This window comes from Desmodus rotundus, chromosome 1, assembly GCF_022682495.2.
Source record: "Desmodus rotundus isolate HL8 chromosome 1, HLdesRot8A.1, whole genome shotgun sequence".
Lineage (NCBI taxonomy): Eukaryota > Metazoa > Chordata > Mammalia > Chiroptera > Phyllostomidae > Desmodus > Desmodus rotundus.
This window is the reverse complement of record NC_071387.1, coordinates 134,748,685-134,773,259: the sequence shown is the minus strand read 5'-3', so window position 1 is coordinate 134,773,259 and position 24,575 is coordinate 134,748,685. Positions and strand designations below refer to the sequence as shown.

At 38.6% G+C, this 24,575-nt stretch overlaps 1 protein-coding gene across 4 annotated transcripts in view; it reads right to left on the bottom strand.

Moving 5' to 3' along the window:
* The window catches only part of LOC112307160 (uncharacterized), a 748,094-nt gene that overhangs the window by 281,078 nt on the left and 442,441 nt on the right, over positions 1–24,575 (bottom strand). The gene's annotated exons all lie outside the window — the stretch shown is intronic.

Below are 24,575 nucleotides of genomic sequence, written 5' to 3'. Positions count from 1 at the left end.
CTAAAACTGAAAATTCCTCTGCACCAAACAAACTTGTTTCTGAAACTGGCTAAGGTATACATGGCTTTTGAGATTTACGAGGAAGAAAACTGAGGAACAGCCACCAGAATTATTCTTCCCTTTTAACATACATTGATTGCTTGGTCTGAGTATTTGACAGCATTTTAATGAAATAAATGAGAAATTTTGCATCTTTATTTTTTAATTTAATCTTTATTGCTTTTCTTTCCATTACCATTTAGTCCCTTTACACCCCCTACCACAGCAATCACTGCACTGCTGTCCATGTCCATGAGGCCCTTCTCCTTTTTGATCAATCCCTCCACTCCCTAACCTCCCCCACCCACTAGCTGTCATCCCCCCCCATCTATGATTCTGTCTCCACTTTGCTTGTTAGTTCAGTTTGTTCATTAGATTCCACATGAGTGAATGATAAGGTATTTGTCTTTCTCTGACTTATTTCAGTTAGAATAATGTTCTCCAGATCCATCCACACTGTTGCAAAGGTAAACTTTTCTTCTTTTTTATGGCCAAGTAGAAATCCATTGTGTAAATGTTCCATAGTTGTTTTATCCTCTCATCTACTGATGGACACTGGGGCTGCTTCCATATCTCGGTGATTGTAAATAATGATGCAATGAACATAGGGGTGCTTATGTTCTTTCAAATTAGTGTTTGGGGTTCCTTCATATATATTGCCAGAAGTGGGATTGCTGGGTCAAAAAGCAGACCCATTTTTAATTTTTTCAGGTATGTCCACACTGCTTTCCACAGTGGCTGCAAAAGTCAGCATTCCCATCAACAGGGCAAAAGAGTTCCCCTTTCTCTACATCCTCATCAGCACTTGTTGTTACTAATAAATGGAAGCACATACCATGTTCATGGATAGGAAGAATTAACATCATTAAAATGTTTATATTACCCAAAGCAATCTATAGATTCAACACAATTCCTATCAAGATACCAATGACATATTTCACAGAACAAGAACAAACATTTCAAAAACTTATATGGAACCACTAAAGGCCCCACATAGCAACAGTGATCCTGAGAAAGAGGAACAAAATTGGAGGAACCACATTACCTAATATGAAACTATACTATAAGGCCATAGTAATCAAAGCAGCATGGTACTTGCATAAAAACAGACAGAGATCAATGGAACAGAATAGAGAGTCTAGAAATAAACTCACACCTTTATAGTCAATTAATATTTGACAGAAGAAACAAGAACACACAATGGGCTAAACATAGTTTATTTGATAAATGGTGTTAGGAAAACTGAACAAATGCATGCTGAAAAATGAAACTGGACCACATTCTTGCACTACACACAAGAATAAGTTCAAAATGGATTAAAGACTTAAATGCTAGACTCGAAACCACAAAAATTGTGGAAGAAAAAACAGGCAGCAAAATCTCAGATGTTACTTGTAGCAATATTTTATTGAATATATCTCCTCAGGCAAGGGAAACAAAAGAAAAAAAATAAACAAATGGGACTACATCAAACTAAAAAGTTTTTGCACAGCAAAGAAGAACATCAACAAAATGAAAAGACAACCCACAGAATGGGAGAACATATTCAACTGATACATCTCATAAGGGGTTAATATCCAAAATTTATAAAGAACTTATGAAACTCAACACCAAAAAACCCCCAAAACAATCCAATTAAAAATTGGCAAAGAACCTGAATAGACACTTCTCCAAAGAGGACATACAGTTGGCCAATAGACATATGAAAAGATGCTCAATGTCATTAATCATCAGAGAGATGCAAATTAAAACCACGATGAGATATCACCTCACACCTGTCAGAATGTCTATCATCAATAAATCAACAAACAACAAGTGCTGGCAAGGATGTGGAGAAAGGGGAATCCTTTTGCATCGTTGGTGGGAATGCAGATTAGTGCAGTCACTGTGGAAAGTAGTATGAAGATACCTGAAAAAATTAAAAATGAATCTGCCTTTTGACCCAGCAATCCCACTTCTGGGAATATATCCAAAGGAACCCAATACCCTAGTTTGAAAGAACATAAGCACCCCTATGTTCACTGCAGCATTATTTACAATCACTAGGATATAGAAGCAGCCCAAGATTGGCTTATTGTGCCTTTTATCATCTTTAATTTTTTCCAGTTTCTGTTCTTAACTATTTTTCTTTTGGTTATTTAAAGAGATGCTTCACTCAAGTTTGGGACAATTCCTCCAGCTGTCACTGCTAAAAAAATTTGGCAAAGTAGTGTTAACTGTAAGTGATACAATTTGTTAAAATGTGATTAGTTTAAATGATAAAAGTTAAATGACTAGTTAAAATAGTGTATATCATAAAACCTTAAACTAAATTTCATCATGAACCTTTTAGAATAGATGCATGCACATAATATATGCCTCAAAATATCATGAAAATATAAACTTACCAACAAATTTACTGAGTGTGTATAAAAACACATACTACATAGAACAGGGATATGATAATCAGTGTAATTTCAGCACCTGTCCTCCAGGGATGTACATGCTATTACAGTGATTTTTGATCTGAGACCTCCTTGACCCAAGAATTTTCATTTTATTTGTCAAAAGATCTAATGGTAATAGAAAATAAAACTTTATGAAAGTCACACATTTACCTGTTGTAAATCTTCATAGGCTAATTAAAATATTAAGAGTAGCAAGCACTCTTCTAGTAATACTGAATGCTCTATGTATATGAACATGTTTAATTCCCACAGTGACATTATGTGGGTACCATGGTTTTCCCATTCATCAGAGATGAGGAAGAGGCATAGAAAGGTTAAATAAACTGTTCATGATTTTCTGGATTTTATTGCCCTTGACTCTACTTACGATTATCAGAATCTCCAATTGACTCTTATCTAGAGGGAAACATAATGTAAATTAAGCTTTTATTTATTATGAGTAAATTTTCTATAGGCTTTTTTTCAAACATCAAAGTTCATGGATGAGGAATAAATAATAGAAGAGTTATTGGTGGTTTAAAAAAGAAAGGTTTGTGAATCACAATAATGTGAAAGTGACAGGCTACTTATTTTGGAGAGACTATTGTATTGTTTGACTATGCATATCCATTTGGGATGTAAAGGCAATGTGGACCAAGGAAAAAAATGGAGACTGTGGTTCTTTTCATCTCAAAGAGAAAAGACAGAATGGAGATGCCATTTCGAGACCTCTGAAAATCACCCTGGGAATGGCGCCTCTAACGCAATTCCCAGGAACCTGTGAGATTCTGTATTATGACACCAGGAGGTGGAGACCGCAGCCTTATTCTACGGGCCAGTCTGACGTGGTATAAACATGCAACTAGTGAATATGGAAGCTGGTAGGTAACAGTACAGTAGATTCTTCACTCCTCGTGTTCCCAAGCTCCTTCTTAAATTGTGCCCCAAAGGACATTTAATTCAAGCTCAGAGACACGGATAGCTGTCTTATCCTGCCTGAACATTGACTTTCCCAAGTAAAGTTCAGTTCTGAGTTTAAAACACTAAGATCCTACATCTAAATTATGAGGACAAACTCCATGTAAGTCTATGATTTTCTTTGAAATATTTCCTTAGGTAATTTAACACTCAACTTCCTTGACCCTCCTCTCATACACGGTCATGCAGGGATAACTTTATTAGCTGTTCCTCATCTCATAGCCAATAAAACTGCTGCGTACTTCACTTGCCTCTGTTGCCCCCTTCAGATGTGAACAATGTTCTTTCCTTATATATATAGACCCATTACCACAGGGAGTTTCATTACGACCTCCCAGAATGAGAAATTAGCCTTAACTGATGTATGTGTCCCAACTTTTTATACTGCCAAGCATCCAGATGGCATCAGCGACAACAGTTTCATAAACTGTGACTTTTAACAATCTCCAGTTTGAAATACGTAAGCAGTGTCTTCCAGCATGCACAAATTACAAAACATCCTTGATTAAAAATATTCATTTAAATTTTAAAATCAATATACTTCTTCACATCTTGATTTTAAAATCAATACACTTCTTCACATGTATTTTCCTTGAAAATTTCAGGAACATATGCAAAGAGGGGATTATAAACAAGCAAAAAATAACACAAAAATTGAGGTTTATTTATTTACACAAAAGACAAGGAAGGAAGGAGAAGGGAAGAAGGGAAAAAAGGGAAAAAGAGTATCTGTGTCAAAAAATCATTTGTAATGACTAGCAATTAACTAGATCCATGCCTCATTGACAGATGATTTCCACGATGTGGGATACACATTATAAAGCTGTTGGAATAAAGTACAGTGTGAAAAGGTAGTTATTTGTTTACGGATGTTCGATTGGGTACTTAATTATATTTTTATTTCTTCTGGCCTAAGATAGCGTGAAAATAAATATTTATATTTCTTGGTTCATCTGAACTTACTACAGTTTTGCTATAAATAGTCATACCCCTTAAGGGGAGATGTGAAACAGGAGTCCCCCTCCCCCTACACACACATGCACCATCAAAACATTAATAAAGCGATTCGAGTTACTTGGATACATTTGGTGCATGTTGTGATGGAACTATAGCTGACTCTATAAACACTGCCATATCTACATCTTTGATGAACTTTTTTGTTTTTAATCATTTAGTTTATTCACGTAACCGCAAAGCATCAGAAACAATAAGCGACATGACCTAGTTTGAGAGATTCTTACCTAAGGTCCAATTTTGTTGATAGTACAGATTGTTCCTTATGACGGGAGGCCAGGAACAGTTGATAAAAATGATATATGTGTTCACATACAACATAATTAATCATGTTTGTACAAGATACATACATAGACACACACATATATTTATAATGTCAAAACTGTATTTTAATACCCTATCAAGACATATTAAATAAAATAATATGAATTTCAATCACATATTATAAAAACAAATATCATTTTAATTTTCGTGGGATGTATATCAAAGCTTTAAGTAGACATTCACACACATAGACTCTTGTGGTTGCATTATTGAAGTGTGGGGCACTTTACTTCTGGCAAACACTTTCCATCCAATTTGCAGAATACACTATTCCAATACTCTCTTTCCACCTAGATGTTTCTGCTGCATATGGTAAAAAGACCTGCAAAATCCTAGTCTCAGTGGCTTCCACTCTTTCTCCTAAGAGTGATACTCATGTGGTTGTCGGCCTTGGTATTATTAACCTTTTAGACATCAGTTGAATCCTAAACTGCTGGAGTCCAGTGATTGGTTCAAGTTTTGTAATGTGGAAACACTTGGAAGAGTGTCTGGTTATAAAATACAAAACTAAGTTCCATCACACCAGTATACTGACATTAAATGAAAAACTTGACTTAAGGAGCTCAGAGCTACAAATTAAAAATCAGGCTTCTGTAAATATTAATCACTTTTTTTAATGTTTAAGCAAGAAAAATGAAACACAAGGATGAACCTTACACCAAAGGGTAGTTTTCTTTCCAATATATTTCTCAGGCAAGTATTGGAGAAAAAAGAAGAGTGAGATATTCTGATAATGATTCCCTATTTATATGTATAAGAACCTCCTAGAGTCTTCTTAGTTTTTCATAGATTTCTCATCTGAAATTGTACAAACCTTATGAACTTCCTTCAAAGATGATGTGTAGATGTCCTAACAATGAAAATTTGAAAATATGCAAGTTGAAATGCAAGTTTATAACAGCGTGATTTCAAAAATAAAACATCAGGAGAAAAATAACAGAAACACTGCTTTGAAATTCTATGCTTGGCTTTGGTTTTCCCGTACCAATCGTATATGCTAGTGAAGCAGGGTGCAGCCAAGAGGAGGGCCTCAAGAAGGGATTTGTAATGGGGTCCAGAGCTCAGGGTGTCCAGGAAATATTAGAAAAATGTATATAGGATGTCCTCACCCCCACAGGCCTGAGCCAGGGGGGATGGGACACATGGAACAGGGCCATTCAGAGCTGTTTTGGGTAGCAAGAGCTTTGCAGCTAACCCCTGGCACAGTCATTTAACATATCTATAACCTTTAACTGGTTTCATGGATGTGTTAAGTAGCTGTGGCCATGCTTTGAGCCAGGGGGATGGGACCAAATTCCACCCAAGATGGGACTGGGAAGCAACTCCCCCTGGTTACAGGGCCTATGGGAGAGCTTGGAGATGATTGGCTCCATGCCATGGGGCCACACCTGCCCAGACTTACTATGGCAGCCCAGAAAAGGTAGAAGAATACAAGGATGCTGGCAGGTGTAACTGACTGTAGGAGGAGTCAGAAATGGGGCTGCAAAGGAAGATGGGCGCTGGGATTTAAACCTAGGCCCAGCAGCCATAGAGAGGAGTAGACCACGTGGCTCTGAAGTAAATGGGAGAACCACGAGGCTCTGAAGCAAGTAGATAGATAGAGGTCCATGTGGTTCTGAAGTAAAAGAGGAGAGTACCACGAGGTTCTGAGGGGAAAGAAAGAGGGCCAGGATCAGGCAGCTTTGGTGAAGTAAAGAGAGGACCACAAGGTTCTGAAGGGAAAGGAAGAGGACCACAAGGTTTTGGAGTGCTTCTTTTTGCCACGCGGCTTAGGCAGCAGGAGAGACTTTGCCAGGAAGAAAGGGGAGGAAGGACTCTTGCTGCTGGGCCATGAGAAGGTGCCGCATGGCTTTGGATTAACTGGAGAAAGCAGCAGCCACACAGCTGATGGTGCTGGGGGCCTGAATCACGGACTTCTACTTCTTTCCTGAGACACGGTACCCCGGACTGGGCACAGGGAGATGGAAGGACTGTGCATCTGTGGGTATTGTAAAGGACTTCAGTATCTTATTGAAGACATTAAGCCATTACTCTAAGTCTGTGTAACTTTTAAATAAACAATTCCTTTCCTTTTCACCAGTCTCTGGCATTGAGAGACGTCTTTCCTCTGGCGGCGGGCATTTCAAACCTAGCAGGTGGGCGTGGGGGAAGGAACCTCCAGAGACAGAAAGGGGGAATCCTTTCTGTAATAATTTATTGTGAACCACCTCCTGCCCTGCTCTGTAACACTAGACTGGGCTTAACCTGGAAGACTCCCTGACCAGTGAGTGAAGTGTGAGGGGTCATTAGCTGCATGGTACGCACCGCTCACCTTCTCTCCATTGACCACTTCATACCTCAAAGTCTCGGTCAATGGATAGCTCTGGCATTGGATAGTTATGAAATTCATTTCAGAAAGGGTGTTCATTAATTTTTATGTAACAATTAGCCCTAAAAATCAAAATTATTTGAAAATACAAAATATTAGGCTTTATGTGATTCTCAGTTACTTCTTACTGTCATGAGGCCTGTATTATTTCATAACTGTTTTAATTATGGCCTATTTTTCACTTTAAAAGAAGCATGAGTTATACACAACTATATGTAGCTCCTAAAATTAGCAATATTTTAGAGCTATTAAATTTCATTGAACATCTATAACAAACTGAAATTAGAATTTAGAAGTTTATTATTTCCATCAATTTCCATTTTTATTTTCTATTTATGTGTTTCTGCTACTTTATTTTCTGGAAAATGTTAAGAATTGGATAATAGATGTATGAAAACCACTACTTTTTGTACTGTTTTGTTAAATAACAGGTTTTATAACAGTTTATCTCTCAATTGGTACTTTAGTTACTTGAATTAACTTAGCCACATGGATTTTAAGACTAGGCACCCCAGAGAATGGGATACAGCTTAATAAAGCAAAGATATACTCAGAAGAAAATAAGAATACGTCTTTACCACCTGCTTCCGATTTAAGAATTATGTGTTTAATAAGTAAATTAGGAATATGACAGTAGAATTGAGTATAGAATCTGGAGAGATAGATATTAATGCCCCATATACTTAAACCCAAGAGACAGGGTGATTTAGTATTGAGGCTAAGAACATGCTTTTTGGGGTCTAGCTTCTGAGTTTGATTCTTAATCCTGAAGCCTTCTGTTTGTTCAAGATGCTTTATGTCTCTGAGACTCATCTAAAAATGTAGTGACTTATGGGGAACAGTTCTAAGCGTGGGAAATGTGGCCCAGCCCCCACTTGGAAAAGCCAGTGGGGGGCAAGGTTGGTGGGCAGGATCCATGCCCACGGGTAGGTTCTCCTGTGGGGAATCAGGCCTGCATTGTACATAGGCTGCTATGAGACTTGCTTTTTGCTAAAACTCCCTCACCCTGAACTGAGGTAGCAAATGTTACTGCATATCTTTAAAGTAACTTCCTAAAATCTATGATGAACCTTCCAAGGACCAGTGTAACCAGCTTAACCACTTTTCCCTTTACATTTGCAAATATCCTTCCTCTTTTATGTAATTAGCAACACCCTCTCCTTTGTTTTCTGTAACAGCCTAAAGCGAACCTGTGCATAGTAAATGAGGGTCATCCTCAATGTAATGTGCCCAGAAAAGCAATAAAAGCCTGTCAAGGCAAGGGTCAGAACGTTCTCCTCTTGCGAGAGTGGCTGCACTGTCCCTTTTCCTCCACAGGACTCGGTAGTCCATGTGTATTTGTCTATTGTAGCCACAGCACACGGATCCCGCCTCAGGTTGGGATTCGTTTCAGTTACTAGGGAATAGAACAATATATATAAACCCTTAGTAGAATGCCTAGCACAAAATAATGATGGTTATTAAATTATTAATCTGAAAAAAGATTTTGTTCTTAAGGAAGGAAAGTGTAGAGAACATAATAAGTAAAAGCCATATTTGGGTTCTAATCACCATTCTTGGCCATGTCCCTCTTTAGAGTCTTCAGAACAGCAGGTCTTTGGCAGTGGGGGCCACGGCCCGTTATTGAGAAGGACTTGCAAAGCCCACCCAGTATCAACTGGAACGAAGGCCTGGACCTTTTTCGTGGTATCTGCCCATATCACAGAGAGAGCTGAGGAGTATCTTCTTATGTCTGTTTATACTTCTCCCATCTATGTTTCTCTCTCATTTTTTTCCTATTCTGGATCTCCTACTCAGTGGCATCTTCTGGTAATTTAGCCACATCTGTCTTCTATCACAGAATTTTATCACAGAAATATGAAGCTGAAAATATCCTTGAAAATCAGCAGCTTTATGCTAATGTTCCTTTAAACCCTTAAAAAAACCCCTATGGTATCAAGGACGAAAGAACATTTTCTTCACTAACACTTGAGAAGACTTTAAAAGAAGCACTTACTTGTTCTTCTCATGAGGGAAGTCAATTATATATTTTTAACTATTGCCATTTACTAAGAGTATATAGCAGTGGTAGGAAACATTAGCAGCAGGCTCTGGTAACCACAATTTTACTCTGTTTTTACAAGTACAGTTTTTTCAGATTCCACACATAAGTGATATCATACAGTATTTACCTTTCTTTGGCTTATTTCACTTAGCTTATCCATGTTGTCACAAATGGTGAGACTTCCTTGTTTTCATGGCTGAATAATATTCCATTACAATATATACACATATGTAATATGTGTACGTGTGTGTAGAGCACATATCCATTCATTCATCAATTGCTCAGGGTTTTGTTTTGGTTTTTTTTCAATGTCTTGGCTATTGTGAATAACGCTGCAGTGAGCTTGGAGGTGTGTATCTCTTTGAGATAATGATTTTGTTTTCTTGGGATATATATATCCAAAAGGGAAATTGCTAAAACATAGGGTATTTCTACTTTTAATTTTGGGGGGAACCTCCAAACTGTCTTCTATAATGGCTGTACCAATACATATTGTACATGGCCCAAGGGTTCCTTTTGTCCACATTCTCACCAACACTTATTACCTCTCGTCTTTTTTATGTTAGCCATCCATCTTAACAGGTGTTAAATGATATCTCATTGTGGTTTGCTTTGCATTTCCCTGACAATTGAGGATGTTGAGCACCTATTTATGTGCACCTTTAGAAAAATATATAAAGAAACCATACATTGCAATAGAAAAAAATTAATTTAAAAAATGGGCAAAACATTTGAATTGACTGATACTATTTTAATCTAAAAAAAATATTGTCCTCTTGATGGCCAATACCTAAGTATCAGCTCTATCTCTCTTGAGTTGTTCTAATATCTACCACTTTCTTATTCTTCACTAAGGTGCTATTCCACCTGTTGAGCTTCTCTTCAGCTGCTTTCTTCTCATTAATGTCCAACACAACCTATTGCTCATGGGGTCATGCCATCCTGGCTCAAACTTGGCTATAATACTCCACATCCTCTTAATGTAAGGAAAATCTCATATCCTTTTCCATCAAACACTAGAAGTAAGAGCCATCACTCATAAAGTCCTCTCTTTTTGTTCTGCTTCCCAGCTAATACCAGCCAGTCTTTAGCTATTTCATTTTCAGTGGGAGTCAGGCATGAATTTCTCTACCTTTGAGCTCTTTGGATGGTTCTTTGAATTCCCATTCACATAGCTTAATTTGAAAATGAGCACATCCTTCTCCTCCGCAAAAAAAATGGGAGAGGAAAAGCATAGCACTCCAAAATTTTCCTCAAGAAATTTCTTATTCTTCAGTCCTCACCTATTAATTTACTAACCTTCTCTACATATAGGCTTGAGGTGGTGATGGGTTAAGTGGTATAGAACCAACATGGGCCACTTTCTAACAAGTTCTGTGTAGACGGTCTAGTACCTTGGTAGAATTTGTGGGCACTTAATACCCATTGTGCTCTGCTTTCAAGCCCCAGCCAAATACCTAAAACAGCAGGAAGTCTCACGTTGGGGATGAGGGTGTAGGAAACAGCAGAAGATGGGGGTGTAGGAAACGTCCAGAAGGCAATCAGAGCCCCACCATCTGAGGATGTTCACGAAGAGCTTTTGTTCTCAGAGGGCAGCTCCATACAGTGGGACAGAGCAGGAAGATGCTCTCGTCCTATGGAAATAACACTGTACTTAAATATCAGAGGATCCAGGTTGGGCTTGGTCTGCCAATTGCACTGAATCCCTGGAAAACTTATTTGAATTTTAATTCTCATTTTCCTCCAGAAGAACTGTATAGCACACTGTGCTATGGACATTTTCTATACCAACAAAGTGAGCTTTATTATTTTTTTTAATATATTTATTGATTATGCTATTACAGTTGTCCCATTCCCCCCCCCAACTCCACTCCATCCTGCCCACCCCCTCCCTCCCACATTCCCCTCCTATAGTTCATGTCCATGGGTCATACTTATAAGTTCTTTGGCTTCTACATTTCCTACACTATTCTTACCCTCCCCCTGTCTATTTTCTACCTACCATTTATGCTACTTATTCTCGGTACCTTTCCCCCCTCTCCCCCTCCCACTCCCCTATTGACAACCCTCCATGTGATCTCCATTTCTGTGGTTCTGTTTCTGTTCTAGTTGTTTGCTTAGTTTTCTTTTGTTTTGGTTTTAGGTGTGGTCATTAATAACTGTGAGTTTGCTGTCATTTTTACTATTCCTATTTTTTATCTTCTTTTTCTTAGGTAACTCCCTTTAACATTTCATATAATAAGGGCTTGGTGATGATGAACTTCTTTAACTTGACCTTATCTGAGAAGCACTTCATCTTCCCTTCCATTCTAAATGATAGCTTTGCTGGATACAGTAATCTTGGATGTAGGTCCTTGCGTTTAATCTTGGGTAATGTAATTATGATATGCCTTGGTGTGTTCCTCCTTGGGTCTAGCCTCTTTGGGACTCTCTGAGCTTCCTGGACTTCTTGGAAGTCTGTTTCCTTTGCCAGGTTAGGGAAGTTCTCCTTCATTATTTGTTCAGATAAATTTTCAATTTTTTGTTCTTCCTCTTCTCCTGGCACCCCTATAATTCGGATGTTGGAACGTTTCAAGATGTCCTGGAGGTTCCTAAGCCTCTCCTCATTTTTCCAAATTCTTGTTTCTTCATTCTTTTCTGGTTGGATGTTTGTTTCTTCCTTCTGGTCCTCACCATTGATTTGAGTCCCAGTTTCCTTCTCATCACTATTGGTTCCCTGTACATTTTCCTTTGTTTCTCTTAGCATAGGCTTCATTTTTTCATCTGTTTTTCGAACAGATTCAACCAATTCTGTGAGCATCTTGATAACCAGTGCTTTGAACTGTGCATGTGATAGGTTAGCTATCTCTTCCTCGCTTAGTTTTATTTTTTCTGGAGCTTTGAAGTGTTCTGTCATTTGGGCCATTTTTTTTTCTTTTTCTTTTGTCTTGGCGCGTCTGTTACTTTAAGGGGCGGAGCCTTAGGTGTTCACCGGGGCGGGGTAACGCTGGTTGCTGTGCTGTGATGCTGTACGTGGGGGAGGGGCCCAGAGGGAGCAGTGGTGCCTGCTTCACTCTCCTCTGGATTTCAATCTTTCACTCCGATACCCACAATCAAACTGAGCCCCTCTGGTGCTGGTTCCCGAGTGGGTGGGCTTGTGCACACTCTAGGCCCCTGTGGGTCTCTCCAACAACCTCTCCTGTGAGGCTGGGAGTCTCTCCTGCTGCCGCCCCAACCCCCAGGGGCATTTTCAATCAGAGGTTTGAGGCTTTATTTCCCCGAGCTGGAGCCCTGGGTTACGCGGTCTGCTTCGCTCCCCGCCGTTTGTCCAGTTTATCTATGTTCGAATGTGGGGCCCCCGGGGTGCTACCCGTCGCTCTGCCTGCCCTGTTCTCTGCCACTCTGAGTCTGGCCCTCTGGGTTTATCTGCGTGAATGTGTGGCCGCAGGGTCTGCTAGTGCTCGGACTGCCTGCCCCGTTCATCCCACACTTGGCTAGTCTGGGTCCCGCCACAGCCACTCGAGTCCTCTCCGCCCTGGTGCCCATCTCCGCCCCTCCTACCAGTCTAGATGAATGTTTATTTTTTATTTCCTTGGTGTCGGACCCCCTTGCCATTCGATTTTCTGTCAGTTCTGGTTGTGCAAGGAGGCACAGTGTGTCTACCTACCCCGCCATCTTGGTTCTCCCAAAGTGAGCTTTAAAGGTACATGAACCTGGATTTAATTTCATCCTTTCACTTACTAGTTATATAACATTGTACCAAGCTCTCTGATTAAAGTTTTAGAACCTGGATAATAGGAATAACCACAACTCCTTAACAGGGCTGCTGGGAACAAAAATAAGGTATTATGGCACACCTAGCACAGAGTTAGCAATTATACCTTCAGTAATCTGTAGTTACATACATCTTCATATTGGATTATTGTACAAATTAAATAAGTACCTAGATCCAGGGATCTAATACAATATCTAACATGTCAAAGATACTAAAAAATGTACTTATTCATTCAAGATGTGAGAGAGATACTGACTCCCCACCAAATTCAAATACTTCATGTACTAGAACTTCCAAGGTGATAAGGTATGATTTCCTTCATTCAGTCCATTCAAGCAAATTTTATTGTCCTCATTTTTTAGAATACAATATCCACATTTATTAAACCAAAAGATAAAATATTGTCTGAGGAACACAAATGGGTCATGGGGACAAAAAAATGGGATATATTTGAAATTGGGACAATCTTATCAATGTTTTCAGACTTTCAAAACCATTCACTACATTAATTTTAGAGTAATCTATTTGAAACATAAATTAAATCCACAATACCCCTGCTTAAAATATTTCAATTGTTCCTTTAGGTCCGCTAATAAATGAATTCCAAACTACTTAACATACACACTTTCTATTATTTTATTGTTTTCTATCATTCTTTAATTTCCTCTTCCTACATTTCCTGCCTCATACTTTTTGATCTGGTGATTGCTCACTGCTGTTACTTCCCCAGATATATGTCTCTTCCATCCACTCATGGCTTTTGTTAAGCTATCTGCTCTTTCTGAAATACCCACATCTTTTTTACTCGGTTAAATCTTACTCATCCCTTAAAACTTAGCCCAAGTGTTCTCTTCTCTGGGATGTGTCAACCACCTGTGCTCACACTTCCTTTGCCCCATCTCTCACTAGAATGTATGCACCTCCCAGTGATTATTAACCTCCCAGTCCCTGGCCTATTAGTGCATGGGAAAAGGGTTCAACAAATCACTGTTAAATGAATGCATAAATGAAGCCAAGAGTTTATGCAGTCTGCCTAAAGACACATAACTAAATGTTTTCTTGGAGATAAATTTTGCTGCATACATATTTTTGTCTTTAGAGGCCACAGACAAATAATAGCAATAGAATACAAAACAATATAGTATGTAAATACAATGATTAGATAAAAATAATATAACCATTAATATTTTTTCCAATTTGTTTCGAAATACAAAAAAAGAGAAAAGGCATTCACTTATTAAGAGGCAACAGACACCTAAAATGGGCTAAAATATAAAAGAATGCTCATCCCATTTGGATAATTTATTTATTGGTTGAAAAATCTATGGGAATGTAATAAGCATATAATTAGCAAAGTCATGTTTTCCTAAAACAAAACATTAGTAACATATGAAGAGAAATAAGTAACTTGACTTTTCTATTTATTTTTCAATGTTGTTTGTGATGGAAAAGCTTTAAGAAATCTATGCTGAATAGTGCAGGAAAATAAATTAATGCTGGCATGTTTGGAAGCAGAATGGGAAGAAAGCAGCTCTTGCCTGTGTGAAGAATGAGATTAGCAGGAAACATTACAGACAAGATGAGAGGATTAAAACCAGCAGCAAAGCAATTAACAGCTCTGATCATTTTCAAGTAGACTAGAGAAGCCACACCAGGTTGAATCACACATTTGATCAGTCGTTGTTTACCTGTCCAATATGAGGACAAATGAGTCAGAATGGCAAACAAATAGGTTAAATTAAGCAGTGATTCATAATAGTTGAAATTTATCAGAGCCTACTTCTTGTGTAATGCATACTTACGGCATCTGAAATGTTCTCCTAAGGAATTCAATGCCAAGTTTTTTAAGCACTGTAGCTTGAATTGAGACCAAGGAAAATGTTATGGAAAAAGTCACACTAGATGTGGGCTGAGAGATACCCACTTCTACCAATTAGCAGACTTAGGGTGGCTTTATACAGAGAGAAGAAAACACTTCTTATTTCCTTCATCTCATTAGGATGAAGCAATGGGAAGGTCTCGGGGAGCTGTAACGGTGCTTCTTAGAATTCACAGTGGATCCATGATCATAAAATAAAAGCAAAATACACTGTGAAATGTTTTGGTAGGGTTGGTGGTGGTATTTTGGTTTAAGGTTTTTTGGACAAGCTTTTTATTTGTTTATTTGCTGTGATTTTAAATTACATCATCTCTCAAATAAAGTCAAAGAGAGTATAGACCCAATGTCTGGGTGAATTATAAAATCTTGATGAGTGACAAAATAGAACAGAATTCCTCAGGACACATATTTCTGTTAAAAATAAAGTTCAAATGGTAAAGAGTAAAATAAAGACAACTGAGAGAAAGATGCAGTCCAAGATGGAGGAGGAAATGCAGAATCAATTTCTTTTAAGCAACAGCTGATAAATGAGGCCCACACAATGATAATGACGCAGGGTACATATGATAGCGGATGACTATGAGTATATTATTATTTGGAACAAGAAAAAAGGGAGAAGTGTCAAAATTTGGAGTTAAGAAGAGAAAGCAGTGTCATTGTTTAGATTTAAGCTGCAAAGAAGAGGGCAATGAAAGGAACATACAGCAGGCTGAGTGTCTTCAGATGTTTTATTGAGGCATGTCAGAGGCCACATGCTCTGTGACCTCACGGGATAAAACTGGTACCCAAGGTGTGCAAGCTCTAAGAAAAGGAGAATTCCTGAACAGGCTGAGTGCTTTTAACATTGAGATGGGTTGATATGTCAGAGAGTGTGTATCCCCTGCACGGATGGTTTTCTATTACAAATTTGATACTTTTCTGAGAGTAAAGTCATAGAAGAACCTGAAGAATTATAAATTTGTTGGATTAAATTTTTTGTTACCTCCCACCTCTGAGGTTAAACTTTTTATTTCGGTCAAATGGGTTATGATTCTTAAGATCCTCTTATAAGTGTGTGTGAATACACTAAGTGAAACAATCAAAGTAAAAGCACAAAAATCGAAGGGCACAAAAATATTAAATTCTGTTAAATCTTGCCTCGTATTATGCTTATTTTAAAATTGTGATACAACCATAAATATGCTAAGCTGATTTTATGTTTTAAAGGAAATAAACTCGGCTTGGCTTATATGCTAATCTGGGAAATCCGCTGATTGGATCAAATAACCATAAACCATACTCTGGTTTCTCTTCAGAATGAACAAATCTTTCACCTTTTAAATAACCATAAACCAGCCCTAACTGGTGTGGCTCAGTGGGTTGGGCCTGGTCCCACAAACTGAAAGGTCACAGGTTTGATTCCCAGTCTGGGGTGTGAGACAGGTCCTGGGCTGAGGGGTATAAGAGGCAACTGATCAATGTTTCTTTCTCATATTTTTCTCTCTCACTCATTGATCTTTCTCTCCTTCTTTCCTCCTCCCTCCCCCTTTCTCTAAAAATAAATAAAATCTTTAAAAAGCACAAATAGCCATAAACCAGGATACACCATTTACCTGTTGTTAGCTTTTTATTTTATTTTATTTTTCTATTGCTTCTGTAACAAATTGCCATGAGCTACTAGTAGCTTAAAACAACAAAAATTATTATCTTTCAGTTCTGGTAATTAGAATTCTATCATCAGTCCTAGAAGGTGGAAATCAGGGTGTCAAAAGGGCTGTCTTTTTCCAGAGGCTCAAGGAGGCAATACTTCTTTGCCTCTTCCAGCTTCTAGAGCCTGCTGATACTTCTTGGCTCATGGCCCCGTTTTCCACCTTCAAAGCCAGCACCTGCATCACTCCAAACTTTGCTTCCATCACCACATGGCCTTCTTTGACTCTGACTCTCCTGCCCCCCCCTTTTACTTAATAGGACCCTCGTGATTATATTAGGCTCATAAGGATGACTTAGGATAATCAATCTCAAGATCCTTAATTAAACCTACTTTATACAGCAAAGTGTCCGTTGCTGTGTAAAGTAAATATTCATAGAACCTAGGGATAAAGATGTGGACATCTTTGGAGGACCATGATTCCGCTCATCACAGTATTCTATACACTTTAGGATGCCTGGCATGTATCCCGAGAATAAACAGTTGTAGACAGTGGTGATTAGAAGAACCCTGCCATTCAGAACAGGTGCTTTGACTGGTGCCAACCAACATGAGAGAGATGTAAAGACGTGGGAGTTTTTGCCTCAACTGGGGCAACTCTGCTTTTACATATTTCCCTTCTGCATCTGCTTCCATTTTATTAAGGATTCTACTACTCAAAATTTAAAAATCAATTGTTTGAAGAGGTAACAATTATACTATCTTCTGAAATGTTGGGTCCTTTGAATGTCAAAACACAGGATAGCTTCTATTATTAAGACTCAAACTTGGGGGTGGAGGGCTGGGGAGAAAAGGCACACAACTGTAATTGAATAACAATAAAAAATTTAAAAAAAAGACTCAAACTTGTATCTTTCCCTGTGTATTAATATTCAAAAGCATAACCAACTTTCTCGTGCCATAAGAGTAAAGACAATGAATTAATAACAAAGTAAATTGAATTTTTTAACCTTTGTTGGTCAAGCTTTTTAAAAATCACTTTTAGTGTGAAAATCCTTTTTGGATGAATCTACTTCTCTTTCATAAAAACAAGTGTTTTCTTTAGCTTTCTTTTTAATTACTTCTAATAAAGTAAATTCACTATCAGACCACATTGGAGACTCTGTTATAAATGTCTAGAGATATAAAATTAAAAAATTACTTATTAGGCATTACATAAGGCATTATGTTTACTATTACATGGTTACAATTATGGGTGAGGTAAAGCCCTTGACCCTCAAAAAGTTTATTCAGGTAGGATAAATTTTGTGTTAAGCACTTGATAAGGCACATCAAGTCTCATCTAACCTCTCAAAGGCTTTTTTAAATTGTTGTTCAATTACAGTTGTCCCCAATTTTCCCCTGATACTCTCCCCTGCCCTGCCCACTCCCCACCGCTCACATTCAATCCTCCTCCTCCCTATTGTCTTTGTCCATGGGTCCTTTACACATGTTCCTTGATTTGCGTAGTAAATATTATTCTCATTTTCCAGGAGGAAGCTGAGGTTCAGCGAGTTGAATTTGCTTACCTTCACAGATATGTTCTAAACGCTTGAGTCAGAATTTGAAGTCATTTCTTTTTGATTCCAGGTAAAGTGGTTGCATCCCTTAATGTGAGGTTATAAAATTTCTACTAAGTAAAATAATATAAAAACTTGGAAGAATACAAAAGAATGCATAATATTGTAACAATACAATATTTCAAAATATACATAGTTTCTGTTATAAAGGGTGACACAATGGAAATAAAATTTAAAATTGCCCACTCATTATTTTATTACACCAATAGTAAGTAGCTCATATGTACATTTATTTGACCCCTGATTAAGAAATCAGAAAACTGAGTGGAAAACTTTCATTGTTGTGGCTGCCAAGGAACCCTCACATCCACCTGTACCTGTACTGATTCAAAAATTGTGACTTTCGGTGGTGGGAGGGAGGACAAGAAGGAAAAGGAAAAGAAAAACTACACAGAGGGAGAACCAAGATGGCGGCGTAGGTAGACACACTACGCCTTCTCGCACAACCAGAACTGACAGAGAATCGAACAGCAAGGGGGACCAACACCAAGGAAATAGAAAATAAACATTTGTCCAGACTGGTAGGAGGGGCGGAGATGGGCACCGGGGTGGAGAGGACTCGCGTGGCTGTGGCGGGACTGAGACTGGCGGAGTGTGGGACAAATGACGCAGGCAGTCCCAGCACTAGCAGACCCTGCGGCCCCATATTTGCACAGATAAACCCAGAGGGCCGGACTCAGAGTGGCGGAGAGTGGGGCAGGCAGAGCAGCGGGTAGCATCCCGCAGCACCACATTCGCCCACAGATAAACCGGATGAACGGCGGGGAGCGAAGCAGACCACGTAACCCAGGGCTCCAGCTCAGGGAAATAAAGCCTCAAACCTCTGATTGGAAACGCCCGTGGGGGTTGGGGCGGCAGCAGGAGAGACTCCCAGCCTCACAGGAGAGGTTGTTGGAGAGACCCACAGGGGCCTAGAGTGTGCACAGGCCCACTTACTCGGGAGCCAGCACCGGAGGGGCCCAGTTTGATTGTGGGTAGCAGAGTGAAAAATTGAAAGCCGGAGGAGAGTAAGGCGGGCGCCATTGCTCCCACTCGGCCCCTCCCCCACATACAGCGTCACAGCGCTGCGACCAGCATTATCCCACCCTAGTGAACACCTAAGGCTCCGCCCCTTAAAGTAACAGACGCGCCAAGACAAAAAAAAAAAAAAAAAATGGCCCAAATGACAGAACACTTCAAAGCTCCAGAAAAAATACAACTAAGTGAGGAAGAGATAGCCAACCTATCGGATGCACAGTTCAAAGCACTGGTTATCAATATGCTCACAGACTTGGTTGAATCTATTCGAAAAACAGATGAAAAAATGAAGCCTATGCTAAGAGAAACAAAGGAAAATGTACAGGGAACCAATAGTGATGAGAAGGAAACTGGGACTCAAATCAATGGTGTGGACCAGAAGGAAGAAACAAACATCCAACCAGAAAAGAATGAAGAAACAAGAATTCAAAAAAATGAGGAGAGGCTCAGGAACCTCCAGGACGCCTTGAAACGTTCCAACATCCGAATTATAGGGGTGCCAGGAGAAGAGGAAGAACAAAAAATTGAAAACTTATTTGAACAAATAATGAGGGAGAACTTCCCTCATCTGGCAAAGGAAATAGACTTCCGGGACGTCCAGGAAGCTCAGAGAGTCCCAAAGAAGCTGGACCCAAGGAAGAACAGGCCAAGGCACATCATAATTACATTACCCAAGATTAAACGCAAGGACCTACATCCAAGATTACTGTATCCAGCAAAGCTATCATTTAGAATGGAAGGGAAGATGAAGTGCTTCTCAGATAAGGTCAAGTTAAAGAAGTTCATCATCACCAAGCGCTTATTATATGAAATGTTAAAGGGAGTTACCTAAGAAAAAGAAGATCAAAAATAGGAACAGTAAAAATGACAGCAAACTCACAGTTATTAACGGCCACACATAAAACAAAAACGAGAGCAAACTAGGCAAACAACTAGAACATGAGGGTTGTCATTAAGGGAGTGGGAGGGGGAGAGGGGGGGAAGGTACAGAGAATAAGTAGCATAGATGATAGGTGGAAAATAGACAGGGGGAGGGTAAAAATAGTGTAGGAAATGTAGAAGCCAAAAAACTTATAAGTATGACCTATGGACATGAACTATAGGGGGGGGGAATGTGGGAGGGAGGGGGGTGGGCAGGATGGAGTGGAGTGGGGGGGGAAATGGGGCAACTGTAATAGCATAATCAATAAATATATTAAAAAAAAAACTACACAGAAAGAAGGATGCCTAAAGAGGAATATTTTATACTGAAATTAAAGTGTATAAACAGGATTGGAAACAGAAAGAGACCTGCTAGCATGCATAGTCAAGATTGGGTTGTCATAAAGCACATTTCAAATAAGACAGGGAATACATACATACATGCATATGAGAATTACTTTCATGTATTCCATATGTTCTAAATAACAGAAAGCCAAACAAATGGAATCCTAAGTTTTCATTTCAGGCAAGGTAAACCATAGCAGATAAAAGCCAGTCTCTGGAAATGAAACTAAAATCTGTACCTACTTTTAGCCTATGCAACTGTAAAGATGAGGAAGGATTTCACCAGCATTGAGTCAGAAAGAGAGGGAAAGGGGCAATTCACAAACCAGCATGTGGCAAGCTGTACACTCAGGGCAGAGTTCTCTTGTACACTGTATGAAATACTGAAAAATGTTACCACAGACCAAGAGAGTTTGAAACAGAACACCGAGAAAATCTAAAAATCTTTGAGAAGATAAGTTTTCACCTTAATAAGATGCTAAATGGCATGATCGCCAGGTAACAGATGCATATATGCCTAAAAAGGAGGTGGGAATAAAAGACTTTCCTTTGTGACGAAAAGAGTGGTACTGGAAAGAACTGCAAGGAACCTGAAAGCAAAATTCTACTGTGGAGGTTGTGCGAACAACGAAACTGACACTAGGAAATTAATCAATTACATGAAAGACAAGCACGCTCTCCTTAAATGCAGGGAGAAAAATTACTGAATATTAGAAATAATTAGACTGAAAATATCAGAATTACAGGATAACGTGTCAAAATTACAGATATTTCTGTAACAAGATCAGAACTGGAACAGAAATCCCTTAGAGGAAAACTGTTAGTGACCATTAGAAATCTGTACATACAAATTAAAATGGTTCACAAAGTTTCAAACAATGTAACAGGAAAAATATCCATTTTTATACCCATCCTGTTAAGTGCAAGATGTGTCTTTAGAGACAATACCAAGAAACACCAACAGGGGAATGGGGAAGTGAGGCAAGAAAAAGGTTGGGTGCATTACCAAGCAAGTTTCCTCTATGGGTAATTGGAAACAATTCCTTTCAAGGAACTCTGAGAAATGTAAAACATAACACTTCAGAGTCGCCCCATCCAAGAGAAAAGGAAGCCAAAGTATTTATCAACTTCTATTGCTCTATGATGGAGGGCTGCTTCTGGGCAGCATCATTTCACTTTCCACTTACTGCATACATAAGCATAGTGAGCAGGGTGGGCTCTGCCAGCCAAAGGAGGGCCTCATGCAAAGAGATGCAAACATTGGCAGCTGGAAGCGTGGTTGATGCGCAGTGAAATCTAAGTGCTGTAGGGATTTGAGCAGGTGCCAACAGCATCTGCTGCAAAGTTACACCCAAGAATTTTTATAGTCACTACAATTGTCTTCTATATGTAAAGGCAACAGAAGGACATGACCTTTAAAATAATTACTTGAAGAAAATATAACAGCTGAATAAATGATAAATCAGAATTGAGTATTAAAGATTCAGGACTTTGTAGTCCGGTAGACTGAAGGATTGCCCTGTGTGACTTCCAACAGAAACCAGCCCTACCTCTCTTCACTGAATGAATCTTCAGGAGAAATATTTGCAAGCCATTCCTGATTTCCTAAGTAACGCAAATAAAGTTGCAGCAAAAAAAAAAATTCCTACCTAACATTCACTACATTTTTAGCATGTGCTTGCCTTATTCTAAGAACTTGGTATGTGTTATCTCATTCCATTCCCTGACCAACCCTTTGAAGCAAGGACTATTATTATCCACATTTCACAGAGGAGGAAAGTGAAGCTAAGTACAGTTAAGTTCCCATGTGTACTTATTAGTCAGTCACGGAGTAGGGGTATCCTGTCAGACTACCTTGAAATGTGCTCTCTTGAGAATAGTGTCCTGTTGATGCCTAAGATCAAGTATATTCGATCTGGATGGAAGTGGCCCGAGAGTAGGCTGCACGTCTGTTGTGTTCACTGCTCTCTTCTCGGGGCTGGGCAGGGAGCCTGAGATAGAGTAGGGATTCAGTAAATGTTTGCTTAATGCTGACTTTTATTATAACTTGTATTTCCTCCAATGCAATAAATCCTATTGGAAATAAGAGATTACCCCCATGAAAAGACTTTTTCCTAGGTACAGTACATCACCATGTTGAAAGTTCCCATTAATATTAAAAGGCTACACAAAAAGAAAACTAAAACAGAACTATGTGAGAAAAGTCTAGAAAAACACAGCTAAGTCTTAGTGGCATTGATTTTACTGGTGAATTAAGGATAAATTTAGTATTTATTGTGTTTTGCTCAATGGATTCAATGCACTACAGAGTAAAGTAATTCAGAGGTTCTCTACAGAGATGTGAGGAAATCAATGGTACAACTATCTTTTGCTTGAAATTTTTTATTTGTAGGTAGATGCATCTCTTGTAGCTCTGGATCCTGGAGGCCTGGTTTACTATTGTTTCAGTTCCTACCAGCAAATGCAAAAGCCAGCACAGGTGCAGCTAGTTATCTTCACATGTGCCTGCAGTGGAAAACACATCCAGTTTGGGGAGGTTTACTGGCCTTGGGTCTCCAGGACAATTGGCTTTAAACAATCTTGTTTGGGTTTAGTCAGCATTTATTCCTTGTAGAATTTAAATGGTGTCAGTTCCAAATCACGTTACCAGGGCTTATATAAGACTCCCCAAAGCTCTATCTTTCTCATGCAGCAATTCTTAGCTGGCCTGAAACCATCGTTGTCTTGTAGAGTGCTGTCAATTGGCCTCCACATGAGAGTGTCAGCCATGCCTATTACTTTCTGTATTCAGTAAAGCCAAAGCAAACCTGGTCCTAGACCCAAGAGTGAGGCCACCAGGGTAGAGGTAGGTAATAATTCCCCACCTTCCAGCCTCGAGAAAGATAATTTTAGCCTGGATTCTTCCTACCAAGTACTACAATTGAAATTACAAACACCTATAAATAAATAACCCAATAACTAAATTTAAAATGACTAAATATGGGAAATTTATTTAGTTCATTTAGGTTTTATCACTCATAAACAACTTTCCATTTGAAGCTTTATTTCTAGATTATTCAAGAAATCAAATGGAAGAAACCTAAAGAAATCATACATATTGAATGGCAAATTAGTTCCTTTAAATAATCCCAGTGTTACTAAAATAATCCATGTGAAAAATAAAAATTACTTCATATTTGGTATTTATGTGAGTTCTATATATGCTATTTAATTTTTAGATCTCAATATGGAGAAAATTGAGTATCAACCTAAAGTTACCAATAAGAATTAATTGCTCATAATGTGTTGGGGATAATCCTTATAGATACCACTTTTTGAAAATACATTTACACAGACACATACACAGAAAACTAGATAGAGACAGTGCTCTACATTCCGTACTGCAGCACGACTTATTCATCAAGTATACGTCATGATCCTCAGAATTTAGTTCTATAACATCTTTGTAATAGCTGCATCGCATAATAACAGCTGTATAGTATTTCACTGGTTGCATTTGATGGATATTTAATTTATTACATTTTTGAAACTTATAACCAATATTGTAAAATATTCACTTCCCTATACCTTTGTGACTTTGCTGAATTACATATTAAGAATAAATTCCTGGAAGTACAATGGCCAAATCAAAATATATACAATTTTATATTCTGGAAAGTAGTAGCAAATTAAGCAAATTCAAATGCCACTTTCCCTGTGTCCTTAATGATGATAAGGTTTGTCATTTTAGCACAGGTCCCTGGTTATCGACACTGATGTGACTGTCTATTTTTACACTAAAATAATCATTTTAGTTGGTATCAGAGAAAAAGTACTTAGACAACTTCACTTCCATTGCTAACGTACTCAGAAATGCTGCTTTTCATTCTCAAGGACATGGGATACCACTAAGCTATTCAATCTGCGTGTTCTGTTTATGTTTGTACATTCAAATTTGGGTGGGAGTTTTGTTCTTTCTTTTTACTAAATTTAGATGTGAATTAGCATAATCATACTGTCTATGACTGCATTAAAAAATGACCATGAACTGTAAATGTGACCATTGTAATTGTATGAACTTCACATCACCAAAGAGTTGTGAAACAAACTGGGAAAAAGCAAAAAAGAAGAAGTTGAGTTGATGTCTACAAACTGAATTCATGAGAAATGCTAGAATGCAATGTCAATCTAAGACTGGATGTGGGTATCATTCCCACAAGAGATCCTGAAAAAAAAAAAAA